Genomic DNA, 13,952 nt, shown 5'->3' with positions numbered 1-13,952 from the left:
CTGTCTTTAGAAAGTTAAGCCAAGATGTAACAGGTTAAACTGTAAAGTATACTGTTCTCCATTTACATTCTATCCTGCAACGATACCCAGCATATGTTTTGTTCCCCAAATCTCTCCTTTTCTCATGATTGCTGGTTTTGATATCATGTTTGTGTGGGGATGATTTCCTACCTTTACTTTATGATTGCCTTTACCAGTGAGCTTCCCCATTTGTAATTTTCTTGATTCTATTTGTGGCCTTTACTTTTCTACCTAGAGAAGTTCCTTTAGGATTTGTTGTAATGCTGGTTTGGTGGTGCTGATTTCTCTTAGCGTTTGTTCCCCAAATCTCGACAAACATTTACAAGGTGTCTGAAAATAATTCACATTTTTTTCCACTGTACTCTAAATAATAATAATAATAGTAATAATAATAAACTACAATCTTTATTGCTGAACAAATGGGGAACTAGCCTAGAAATACTTTATCCCATTTAGTACCTACAGCAATTCTGCAAGTTTTCTTATTTTCTGAAGTTGAGGAAAATTTACATGCTTTCTCAAAGCCATTTAACCAATAAATGATGGAGCTGGAATTCAAACTGTCTCTTTCAAAACCTGCAATAATTTTTACAAAGTCTGGAGTCTTAGACATGTTTAGATTTTTATGAGGTTTGGAGTCTTAACCTTTCTAAGTCTCAGATTGCCTAGCTACCAATGGGAATAGTACCTATCCCACAGGAATTTTGTGAGGACAAATGAGATGCTACATGCAATGTATGCAAACGTTTAACACAATGACTGTTCTATAGTACATGCTCATGGAATGTTACTTTTTATTTAAAAACAAAATCTTAAATTGTATCCCCTACATCATGGTATTTTTTTAACATCTTTATTGGAGTATAATTGCTTTACAATGTTGTGTTAGTTTCTGCTGTATAACAAAGTGAATCAGCTATATGTATACATATATCCCCATATCTCCTCCCTCATCTCATACTAATTATTTTTTATTTTTGTTTTTTCGTTTAATGCCAGCTTTCAAGGAAGGAAGACTATGTCACTTTTACATACTCGTTCTGTTTAAAACCCATCCAGATGTCTCAATGGGCTCTGTCAGGAGTGGGAGGGTCCCAATGGCTGCTCCCCAAAGCCAGCAGATCATTTACCACTGTTCCATTGCTCCATGTTACTCATTATGTGAAATAAATAGGATATTTTTTTTTGTTTTTTGTTTTTTTCCGGTACGCGGGCCTCTCACTGTTGTGGCCTCTCCCGCTGCGGAGCACAGGCTCCGGACGTGCAGGCTCAGCGGCCATGGCTCACGGGCCCAGTCGCTCCGCGGCATGTGGGATCTTCCCGGACCGGGGCACGAACCTGTGTCCCCTGCATCGGCAGGCGGACTCTCAACCACTGCGCCACCAGGGCAGCCCAGGATATGTTTTAATACAATCATTTCACCGTGGTCAAAATTGAGGTATAGAAAGATTGTCATATAGGAAGACACCAACAGGGCCAGTTCTCCTGAATCCAAGTGCAGCGCTTCAACCCACTGGCAATTTCAACTAATGTGACACAGAAGAATATGACACTGAATGGCAAACACACTCTCTATAATATTGCATAGCAGTGAGAACTAATATTTCTATTATGTACATTTCTATACATGCAGGTGGAGTCACCTGTAAATAGATAATTCACCCAGTCTAAGAACAGCCACATTTTAGAATTGACCCATAGATGTTGCTGCTGAAACATAGAATCAACATATTGAATGTTTTTTTGTTTTCAGGTAAAGCTCCTCAAACTGTCAGCCTCCATTATCTATATATGACGCTTTAGGTCATCAATTATATTTCTAACAAGAAGTAGTGCTCTGTGAAGATTTTGGTGTTAAAAATGTCTTTTTAAAAAGGTTGATTTAAATGCCTGGAAAAAGTTATTACACAATTTCTTACTTTACCATCTAATCAAGTTTGGGTTTTAGGGGAAAAAATAAAACCTGAAGATGAAAAAGAATTGTTGGAAATCAGGTCAACACGATCTCAGAGTTTATCTTTGAAGTAAGGCTTAAGTTGTATCTTTGATAAATAAGTAATGAGGTTCACATACTGGACTAAAATATCTAGTCATAGCAGTGTTTGATAATAAAAGAGATGCCATTAATAATTGAGAATCGATAATACTCAGAATGGCTTCTGCTGAACCAAACATTTAGTAGGTAGGATCTGGCCCAGCAAATGCAAACAATTGTGTCTGTGATTTCCCTGATGTAAGTTAGTATCTAAATAGTTGAAACTTTCTAACCTTTCGTAAAGGATAGTGGAAAGACCAGGGGCTTCAGTGTCAAGCAAAGCTGAGTTGAAGCTTGGGCTCTTCCTTATATCTCTGAGCTTCCGTTTTCTTATCTGTAACATGGGTGTGCAATGCTCCTACCTCATAGGATTACTAAATGAGATAACACAGGAAAAAGGCCTAGAATAGGGTCTGGTACTTAGTGAGTGCTCAGCAAATGGCAGAAGCTCTTTTTCTTGTGTTGGCCTGAAACAGATAGACTGACAGATATGTCTCCAGCAATGATGGTTTTACTTGGGATCAGCAGAGAATTGCGACTTGGGGTCTGCAACCATGACAAGGCACGTGCAAATCCCCGCACAAAAAAAGGAAAGAGAACACTTTTATAGAGGGGAGGGCTAGAGTAAACACAGTTCTTGGCTTTTCCTTGGATGAATCCTTGCCAGGAAATAAGAGGAGTCTTTCTTCTTCCTGTTGGGCTCTGCTATCATCACAAGGTGTGAGACCTTTCTGGTCTCCCAACTCAATTTAATTGAGGTTTTGTTTATTAATTTTTTAGTTATTATTTTCATCAATAATAGTAATAATCATGTTGGGGGAAAATCTGCATCCATATTGCAATTATGAAGAAAATTTCAAATTCACACTCAAATGCCATCAGAATGCATTATAGGGAAAAATACATAGTGATCTCCTTACAGAGTGCTTGTAAAGTTAAGAAGGAGTAAACATTGAGGAGTCCCAGAATTTAAAGGTACCTTACAAACCTAACATGATGTTAAGAATGATGCAGCTGTGCTTACGGGATAATATTTCAATTGCTTCACTGAGATCTGTTTCTCAAGTATTTCTGGGTTTTTATTAAAGTCCTAAGATAAATGCCTATACTATTGAACCCGCTGAGTCAGACTTTTCTTAAGGACCATCTATCACTTTAACTTATCAGGCAGTCTAGCCCTGAATCTGGAACACGTGGCAAAGACAGATTGCTTAGTTGGAGATGAGGACGACTTGGCCACAAAGGTCTCTCATCTCATCTGTTCTCATGAAAATATCTGTGACATTCTCTGAGGAAAGCCAAGAGACTCTGTTCTAAGAAGCACACAGGCTGACTGCCTTTCCAACGGAGGACCTAGACATCCCAGAGAGCAGGCTGTGTTAGCGGAAGGTCCAAACTTTGACATTCTATTCCCCTGCTTCAAATAATCATCATCCATTTATTCCACTCTTTACTCACTAACCTCTCCCCAAAATATAATTCAGAGACATTTATTATGTGTCTCCTCTGCCATACTCACTGTTAGACCCTTTGCACATATTAACTCATTGCATTCTAAGACAACCCTGTAAAATTGTATGGGGTATTCAGAGATGAATAAAGTTGTTTCCTTATCTTTGAGCAGTTCTCTGTCTACAAAAGGAGACCACTGCAAAAGGCCTCTTCCCTAGGCAATTGTGTTCCGTTTGGCCCTAGCTTTTTCAACCAATTACCCCTCTGCTCTATACCACTAACATTTACTCTTATCCTTCAAGTCGTTGTTGGAACCACCACTTCCAGGAAGATTTTTAGAATGTATTGTGGGAGACTCTATTCAGTTCCACTTTGCATAGTTCAGTTCTGGTCAGTTCTCTGCCTTTTTCTTTCCTAACCATTCCAATGAGGCACTTATCCCTGACCTTCCTCCCCACAGAGGATTTCTCCTGAGATGTGAGTGATGATACACTACTTTTCTGTCTGGTTTTCTTCGAGTTAAGGTTTTTGTTCTCCTTTTCTCTCCTTTACATGTTTACCTACGTCTGTGTTTTCCATTTTTAAGAGTAAGATCCTTAGAAGCCTGGATAGCTTATAGACCTCTATAATAAAGAAATAAACACCCGTAGAAAATGTTCAGAGAATTTTAAGAAAATCGTCTAAAATGGTGTAATTCAATGCCTTCATTTTACAGATGAGGAAAATTCAAGGTAAGCAGATTGCTTGGGTTTATAACCTTGGTTGGGGGCAAAAGCAGGATCTGAAATAAAGTCTCCTGGGAATCGGTATATTTAAACTTCAAAAAGAAGTCCTCCACTCTTATTCTAGTGGTCTTTCCACTGTATCATTTATTTCTTCTTAACAAATTACTCTTATAGTGACTTAATAAGGTAATTGTATCATTGAAAACAATTTTGGAAGTAGAATATAATTTAGAGGACATTAGTTCAATTTTTATCATTACAGAAAATAAAATCCCTAACATATACATTGTGCTGAGAGTTTACAAAAAATTACATACACTTGTTTCTCACAAAATCCACATGCTGTAAGCAAAATATTTTTATCCCAATTACATAGATGAGGAATTAAAGGCAAAAGTACATGCAAAAAAGAGAAGAAATCATATATTGAACTCCTTTTCGCCCCATTACTCAGTTACAACTATTATTCAACTATTATTAGCTCTGTCCGATTTCCCCTACTTGCTCCCTAATCCCATGTATTTTACCATTTATTCTGTAAACATTTTAGAATGTTTCCAATTTATAAGTGATTATTTTGTATATATTTTGAAGGTTTCCTAATTTATCACTTTGAAACATAAATTTTACATCTGGGGATTTATGTTTTCCATGTTGGAGTAGTTAGATGGTTAAGAAGTCTGAGAGTTGGAAACATCATGTTTACATCCCAGTATTAGTAACTTCTGTATGAGAACCTACTATGGGGCAAACAAGGAAGGAAACTGGGTTGGGGGAAGGAGGGGAGGGTGCACTTGCCAAAAATCCCATTGTGTAGAGTCAGATGCACTGAATTCAATAGATATCAACAGCATAATTAAGTAAGATTCACTGTAGGGTCTTTTAGAAAGTATTTGTGAATTGCTATCTGTAATTCATCCGAATCATGGAATAAGGACCTTTAAACTACTGTACTTTAGGACAAGCTCCTCTCTGCCTGGAAAAGTTGGTTAGCATGAGAACTGTTCTCAACATTAGTACTATGTTGTGGTGTGGTTCATTGGCTTTTCAATTGTGGAAAACCAGATACATTTTCCAGTTCCAATGTACCCTGGACCTTGAATCTTATTAAAGTATGTGAGAATTGAGGCCTTCAAATGGCCTTTGCATAATATCCCAGGTTCAAATAGACAAGAGTACTTCCTTTGATGCTCTGGGGCTGCAAATGCAGGTGCCCTAACCTGCGTTAGGCAGTGTGCTTAGGTGACCCAAACTAGATCACACTTCCTGGCCAGACTGGAGTGAATGCAAAGATGGGAAATACTCTGAAAAGACATTAAGCAGTTCTTTGTATTCATACCCCCTACAGGCTTTGTTTTTTGTCCATGTGTTAACCTAGTTTTCCAATATTTCATTGATTCTTTAAGCTATCCAATTTTCTAGCAATAAATTCCTTTTTTCCTTAATTTAGCCAAAGCCATTTGTTTGTTTGCTTTTTGTTTTCCCTTGCAACCAAATAACTCTGGCTGAGACATCATCTGTGTGTGAATAGAGTTTATTGCACTCTTGGGTGAAAACTGTCAGTGCCCTCTTCAACCCCAAATTAGGGGGGAGCTGAGACTCGAGCAGAGTGATCTTCCTCTAGTACTCTGACTGGCTCCTTCTCATACTTCACATTTCTACTCAAAAAATCACTTCCACAAAGAGGGTTTATTACAACCACTTAACCTAGTAGTCCTTCTCCAAATCAGTCTACCACATAACCATGTTTGTTTTATTTTCTTTATCACAATTTTATTGTTTGTTTATTTTTATCTCTGTATTGTGTCTTTACTCCCAAAATGTAAACTCCTTGAGGACAGGGACCTCATGTATCTTATTCATCTCTGTATCCCTAGAAATAGTGACAATGCTTGGCAAATAGTAGGTCATCAGTTAATTGTTTTAAATGAATGAATGGGTAAATGAATAATCTTGCCCATGATCACACAGCTTTTAAGAGGAAGAGATTGGATTTACACTGAAGTAACCTGATGTCTCCATTCAGCCTTTGTGGGAAGTTTAAAAGCAAGTAGTTGACGTGTACGTGCACACACATAGGTGCATGAAAAAAGGAGAGAGAGAGGTACACAGACACAGTGAGAGAGAAAGAAAGAAAGGATGTTTAAGAAAATGGAAATATCTGCTTCTATCTGCTAACCTGGCAAATTGTTTGCATTTAGTGCCAACCCAAAGCTCTTAACTAAGGTGAAACTGTGAATCTTTGCTTTCTGTTTAAGCCAGTAAAGCGTTTTCATCTAAGATATCCATTAAGGTGGCAAGTGTCTTTTAGTTTTAGTACAGCAGTTTTGGTAGTAGCAGGGTTATGAGTCTGTAGATTGCACAGAGCCTCCCACTAGTAATCTATAACACAGAGCTTGTGTTTTAGCATCTCTTTGGAATAAAGGTCATGGGATGGGGTTGTGAAAAGTATGGCGTTTCTGAGTCCCCGGATGAATTTGAGCCACTAAATTGTCACTGGCCCTACTGTTTAGTAAGTGGCCATTCCATCTAAAATCTGCCATTATCCAGGATTACATTAGGCACTTAATATACATTATTTCACTTCATCTGTACCACAATTAGCCTGTGAGGCAGACATCATTATCCCATTCTACAGCTGAGGAAACAATTCAGAGAATTTAAGTAAACTACCTAGGCGGTGTCAGTAAGCGTATTCGGCGTCAGGTTTGGGACTCCCTAGTCCAAATTCTTAACCACTCAACTATGTTTAGAAGAAGACATTAAAATCCTTGAAAAGAAGCGTCATTTATATTTAAACAAATTACTAAGGATAAAACAATAAGTAAGATTCACTATCTGCAGTGGAAGCAGCCTGGGATTAGGCATTACTAAATGTAGGTTCTGGGAGTAGTTTTGATACTGTGTGTCTACATGACATTAAGCAGCTCATCCTGTGGAGTATTGGAAAAAAACCTTGTACCGGCCTCTCAGATGCCTGCATCCAACCCCAGCTTTACCATTGCCTGTCTCTGTTGCCTTGTACAAATCACTTTATTTCTATCTGCTTCAGTTCCATAACTGTAGGATGAAAAACTAATACCTGACACATGGAGATTAAGAAAGATAATATGTCAGAAAGTGTTTAGAAAATTATAGTGCCAGGGATTAGGAATTTTAGATAATGACTGCCTCAGCATTTAATAGATATTATTTTTTAAAATATGGCTTTCTCTTAGCACAAGAGATTATCGCTTTGGTGTTTCAACCAGAATTTCCATTTACACCTTTTTGCTTTGTTTTGTTTTATTTTTTTTTGTTTTTGACCAGTAGCTTTAATAAATTATTTAGGTGATGAATTTTTTCTACTGACATACTCTGACTGTCTCCTTAACAGAGCTTTAGAAAGTTTTAGTTTTGTTTGTTGATGTCTCAGAAGATGGGTTTCATTAGGATGAAGACTGAGGTTTATTCATCTGCCTCCCCTGACCCACACATAATACCTGGCACCCAGTCAGCCCCTTGTCATTGACTGAATTAATGAAGACCTGTTACTTAGCCTCTTTGGATCTTAGTTTCTTAATCATTGCAGAGTAAAATAGAAAAACAGTGTAAGCATTTCAGAGAATTTAAGCCGAGCCTAGGAAATGTTGAATATCATGCCAGGACATTTCATAACTTACTTACTGTTGCCCATCACTAGTTATCACTTTCAGTTTTAGTATCAGAACACACACTAAGCTGATAGGCAGGGAGTGAGTACCCCAGTCTCCACACCACTGAGCACGTCTACCTTTGGAAACAATCTGTGGGAAGCTGTCATGTAGAAAATGATTGTCTCTTCATGTGGGTTTGTAGTCATTTCTTTTCTTACCATGAATGCCTTGGTTCTGTCATCTGGTGTAGCGTGCATTTTGATTGCCAGTTGGTTACAAGCCACAGCTCAATCAGTGGATACCTTTTAATATCTCCTTCCTTGAAACCTATGTGGCTGCCTGCTGTCAGATCAAAGTAATATGGACCCATGACAGACCTGAACAGAACTGACATTCAGTGGAGGTGTGATGGCATTTGAACGTCATTGATAAGAGATGATTAGTTGCTTTAATTTCCATGGAGGTTGACATGTGTCATTATGCAAAATAATAAACATGTTTTGTATGAATTCCAAGGTTCTCCAATTCATGACATGAGAATTCTAATTAGTTTTATGTGAGCCATACAGAGGGCAAATGAGCTTATAATTTTACTTAAATTAAAATTTCAGCGATTTCCTCAGGGGTCTCCTCTGAAGATAGCAATATGCTCCCAGGGGAATCTAAGGAAACTGGATTTCTAACTCCTTGGTCCCAATCTCTCTTACAAAAATCACTGCCTTTCTGATTGGGTAGTGGGATAGATACTCAGATCTAGGATGTTTTAGGTAGAGCCCCAGCTCTGGGGCTTTAGAGACCAGGGGATATGGTTGTAATAGCAGTAATCTAGGATTTGGGAGAGTTCAGAGCCAGCCCCAGTTCTGCCTCTCATTAGCTGTGTGACTTCAGGCAAGTCATTTAATGTCTTAGGACCCTCAAGTTTCACATATTAAAAAAATGAATATCATAATTCCTCTGAAATCCCATAGCAATTTATTTGTTTCTCTCCTGTGAGAAGAGAAAGGAAGAGATCCTAATATTAATTGAACATCTTCTATCTGCAAACCTTGTGCTTAACACTTTCACATCTGTTATTTAATCTACGTAACAAGTAATAAATGCCATTATTTGTTAGAAGCAGTGGATATAATGACCTTCCTGATCCCTAGTCCCTCTCCTTACTTGAGCCCCACCTGTAGACTCAGCCCTGCTCTGTACCTTGGAAGCCACCGTGACCTGGGGGAATATGAGGAACAGCAATTCTGTGGCTCAGTGGAATCAGCATCAGCGCATCCTTGTTTCTTTGACATTGTGCCTATTCACTACCCTTCATTCATTCTTCAAACACTCATGGTTGCCTACTGTGCACCACATCTACTTGAGTGAGCAAACCTGAGTCCAGGACCTTACAGAGCTTGGAGAATAGAGGGGGAGACCATGTAAGTAAAGAGGTCATTCTGCCCAGTGTGAATGTGTTTGGTGCTAATATAGAGATTAGCACAGGGTATTGTGGAAGCACAGAGGAGAAACTCAACCAGTTTGAGGGTGGTCAGAGAGTCTCCTTAAAATAGGTGATAATTGATACATTTATTCAAAAAGATTTATTGAGTGTCCAGCAGTCACTATTCAATGAACTAATGACACAGCAGTAAAGTGAGCACCATTAAGTCCCTTGTCTTATGGAAAGCAGACATGCTAATTACCATCAGTTTGAAGGTGATGTTGAGAGCTGTGAAGGAAAATAAAGGAAGAGAAGGGGAATGGTGGTTCAGGCTTGTGTGCTGAGTGGGGTGGTACATTTGTGTTAGTGCCGTCAGATCAGGCCTTTAGAATTCTGAGGTAACATTTTGAGCAGAGCCCTGAAGAAGATGAGAAAGCAAGCCAACAAGATATCTAGACACAGAAAACCAAAAGGCACAAGGACCTTGAGACAGTAACTGCTGTGTCAGAGGAACAGCAAGAGTGACCAAGGGAGAGAATAGTAGGAAGTGAGGTCAGAGATGGCCTGGGGGAAGATTACATAAACCTTCTAGAGCACAATGGGACTTAAATGGAAAACTGTTGGGGGATTTTTGACAAAGGGATGTCACAATTGGGTTGTTTTTAAAGGGGAGTGTACGTGTGTGTAAGCATGTGTGAGTATATGTGTATGTGTGCTTCAGTGGTAGCAGGAACAGAGAAAAGTAATGGGAGAAAAACTTGTGGTGCTAAACAATTTTGGAATTATTCTCAGGGCAATGCAAAGCCACTGAAGGGTTTTAAAAGGAGTGGAAGTTGGAGGCCAGGACACTCCTTTGGAAGCTGTTACAGGAAGTCAAGGTTGACCTCTCGATATGTTCTGGATAACCCAGCCAGCACTCAGATCCCAGGTCCCATGACTCTGCATGGCTCCTGCTTCTTCCGTCATAGCTGAGGTTTTGTACCCACCGTCCAGTGTGCCTGCAGCTAGTCCTCTGCTGGGATCACTGCTTTTCACGTGGCCCTTGTGCTCGAAACCAAATTTATCTGTCAGTCATCCCCCGGGACTTTGTTGTGGCAGGTCACCTGCCTAGGCTGCAGCCCAATGCCTTGCATAGTCCTCACTCTGAACTCTTCTCTGTTTGCTTGGGTCAATTTCTAAGCCCATGTCCCTCTCTCTGTGGGGTGGCCCAGTGTCTGAGGTCTCAGGCCTTCCTGATGTGGAAGTCCCTGAGCAGCCAGTTTTGGAGAAGAAAGGGTTAGATTTTAGTATTCTACTTGAAGTCAAAGTATGCTGTAGACAAAGGTAGTCTTTATTGTCACTGCCCCTTTCAGAGCACTTTTTACCTTCTTCCTCTTTTTCCCCCATCACTGAGTGCACAGTGGTCCCAGACAAAGGGCGTGGGCTGCACGTTGTTTCCAGGCAAGAGTTAGAACTCCACGTGTTATCTTCTGTTTTTCCCCTTTCACACACAAGAAACATTTTGCGGAGGGACCCTGGAAAAAAATTGAGGGCAGAGTATATGCAAATGTTGTCAGTCTTCGAAGATGGGTGTTCAAGTATCTAAGAGGAAGATGATTTTGAGCACAGAAGTCTCTGCCTTTTACACACCATGACAGTGGTGCCTACTGCCCACACTATCTGCTTCTAAAGCACCTCACCTGTACCGACTGAATCCATTCACGGATCCAACTACACTAGACTGTGGCAAAGCTCTTGAAAACTTCTCATTAATTCTGTTCCAGGCCAAGATGCTCACTCAGAAAAAATGATCCTTTCAGACATCATGCTCCTGATAAAGTAAATGAAGACATGTTAAGCATCAGTAGTCGTTTTATGAAACTTCTATTTTTTGAATGCCTGTCATGTGCTAACCATTGTTATAAGCACTTTGTATACATTAGCAGGGACCTAGCAAAGTAGAGCATGTAATCCCCAATTTAGAGTCGAAAGCCCCACCATGTCCTGCATGGGCCTGTGTATTCTTCCCCCCGGATCAATTGTGACCAATTGTGAGTGGTTAGAGCTGGGATCTGAACCCAGTTTGAGTGATTCTAATACTCACTCACTGTTTCTTTAGACACCTTTGGCAGGTCATACTTCTGCCTACCCCAGTATCCAAGGACCTGACCAATATGGAATATATAAAAACACATCAAAATAGGAGCCGTTATTGTGACTCAGGCAGGGGTTAGCTGGAGAGGATGGAGACTGGGTGGGCGGGGGAGGCAGTTGATGAGCGAGTAGGGGGAAAGTTGCCTAACATACCAATTCCGAAACCCACCATTACTTAGATTTAGAGAAGGAGGGACTGAGAATTGCCTTTGTTCTTCTTAGAAAAACTGATTTCTCTGCTCGGTAATGGCAAATTACTTTTATCTAGATAGTAAAATACATCAAAAGTCTGAACTTCTGCCAAAGGTTGAGATTCCCAATGAGCCAGTAGTAATCAACTGGATGATATTTGAGTCTGACCTGATTAATTCACCATCATACCATGTCCCCAGGCTGATGGACATTTCAGGTAGGAAAGGGAATGTGACTAGAAATCATGTCTTATACTTCTTGAATCTAGTAAAGATAAGGATGACATCATGATGATGATGATGATGATGGTGATGGTGATGATAATAATGAGAATAGTGATGATGACAGAAACAGCAACTAACAGTTTTGAATTTGCAAGGCATTGCACTAAGCATTTTACATTCATTTTCTTACTCTTCACAGTTTTGTGAGTTATGTACTGTTATTTTTCCCATCGTATAGCTGGGGAAACTGAAACTTAAAGGGGTTAATTAAGTATCTTGTACATACAGCATCTAACAGACATTAAATGATAGAACCACTATTCAAACTCAAATCTGTCTACTACAAAGCCTGAGTTCCTAACTAGGCTACTTGCAATATTCCAGAAAGACTAATCCAGTAAAACATTGGCTCTACAAAAGTCTTGTGTATTCTAAATAAAGAAACTGCTTCCTTTGCTTTAGGCTGGAGTTATATCACCCACTCTGCTAACAATGATTTGTTCAGCCTGATTGGAAGCTTGTTATGATGGTTCCAGACATATTGACTGTAGTTTGTTTTTTTTTTTTAATAAGGATCAAATCATCACTTATTATATGCAGTTGGCTTGGTAGGAAAATTCTTCAGTGCATGGAATCTATGGGGTAAAAAAATAAATGGAAACGTTTTATTGATACTGGAACAGTTGGTGCCTCTGTTCTGAAACGTAAGATATTCCAGCCTAAAAAGCCTTAAGTTTATATTTCTGGTGTGTGAAATTAAATTAACACCCTATGTTATAAATTCTGTTGTATCATAATTTTTTACTTCATGTTTACTTAAAATGTCTTTTGACAATCATCCAAAACACCATAAACCTTTTCTTTAGCAACCACCTCTACAATAGAAAAGGAGACTAGTAAACTTCTTGCCATAGCAGATGAAGTCAAAAGATTTAAATGTGGATGTGGTTCTTGGAAAAGGAGCTGAGTCAGGGATCAAGCCAGAGCACCAGGGCAACTGAATTAGGTGAAAACCCTGTTTGACCCTGGCAGTGTGAAAGTTTTAGAGACAGTTATGGCAAGAAAAACATTTCTGTAATTTTTTAAGAACCATGGAACTTCATGCAAGTGGGAGTTGAAAATATTTTTAGAACTTTGAGGTAGGCTCTGCAGGCCATGAGCAAAGCTACCACTTGCTTTGGCCGTCAGAAGTGGTCCAGAAAACACTTCTCAAAGATGGCTGCTTTATGGCAGCTGTGTTAGAGCCAAAAGGAAGACTCGATTATGACAAGCAAGGTGTGGTCATACACCTATCCTCCTCCTCTGTCCTGGACTAGGGCTCCATCTAGTTAGTATCTGCCACTAGCATCAGATTTCCCCTGATATTGGCAATGTGTCCTGACATTCTGTCCCTTCCCACGCTTTTGCTTTTACATTGAGGAGTAGCTCTGGCATCTTAGCCTTGCTGATTTCTCTCTGCTCACTCCTCTGGCAATTGGGAAATAATTACTTTTGTATGTCATTCAAAGTGCTTTAATCATTATTTATTCACTTGTTCATCCAGTCAATTAGTCAGCAAACATCTCTGACTATCTATTAAATTCCAGGCACTGTAATAGGGATGAAGACATAGATCTGTATCCCAAAGAATAAGAGAGAGAGCAAAATAGATTGATCTAATAAGGGAGACAAGGAAGGCATTATCAGTATCCATTATGTACAGATGAGAAAAGGAAGACTCAAAGATTTTAAATCAGTTGTTCTATTGTGGTTTACCATTAGCCAACTCCACCTTTAAATCAAGAGTCACAAACCGTCAGGTGCTGGGTGAATATTTACTGAATGAACCTAGAATGGAAACCAAGATAGAGTCTTAGTAATGGGTTGGTATAACTCAGAGGATGTCCTCTTCAGGATCTTCTGACTTAGATATGGCAGGGATAAGTCATGGGCAAATGCTTCTTCTCATTTCTTGTGTGTGCGTGCCCTGACTGAGAAACATAAAAGATAGAAATAGAAAAGAAATTATGTATCTCTACTACTGAGGTGAGGCAGGGTGCAAAAGATACCTCTTAATGGTTTAGAGCACAGGACTGGAGCAAGCCTGCTTGGCTTCACAGCATAGCTCTACCACAA

The 13,952-nt window shown here is 39.4% G+C and overlaps 1 protein-coding gene across 15 annotated transcripts in view; it reads left to right on the top strand.

Moving 5' to 3' along the window:
* The window catches only part of DLG2 (discs large MAGUK scaffold protein 2), a 2,016,902-nt gene that overhangs the window by 1,014,692 nt on the left and 988,258 nt on the right, over window positions 1–13,952 (top strand). The gene's annotated exons all lie outside the window — the stretch shown is intronic.

This window comes from Globicephala melas, chromosome 8, assembly GCF_963455315.2.
Source record: "Globicephala melas chromosome 8, mGloMel1.2, whole genome shotgun sequence".
NCBI classification, from domain to species: Eukaryota; Metazoa; Chordata; class Mammalia; order Artiodactyla; family Delphinidae; genus Globicephala; species Globicephala melas.
The sequence above is the reverse complement of the archived record's forward strand: the minus strand, read 5'-3'. Positions and strand labels throughout refer to the sequence as shown.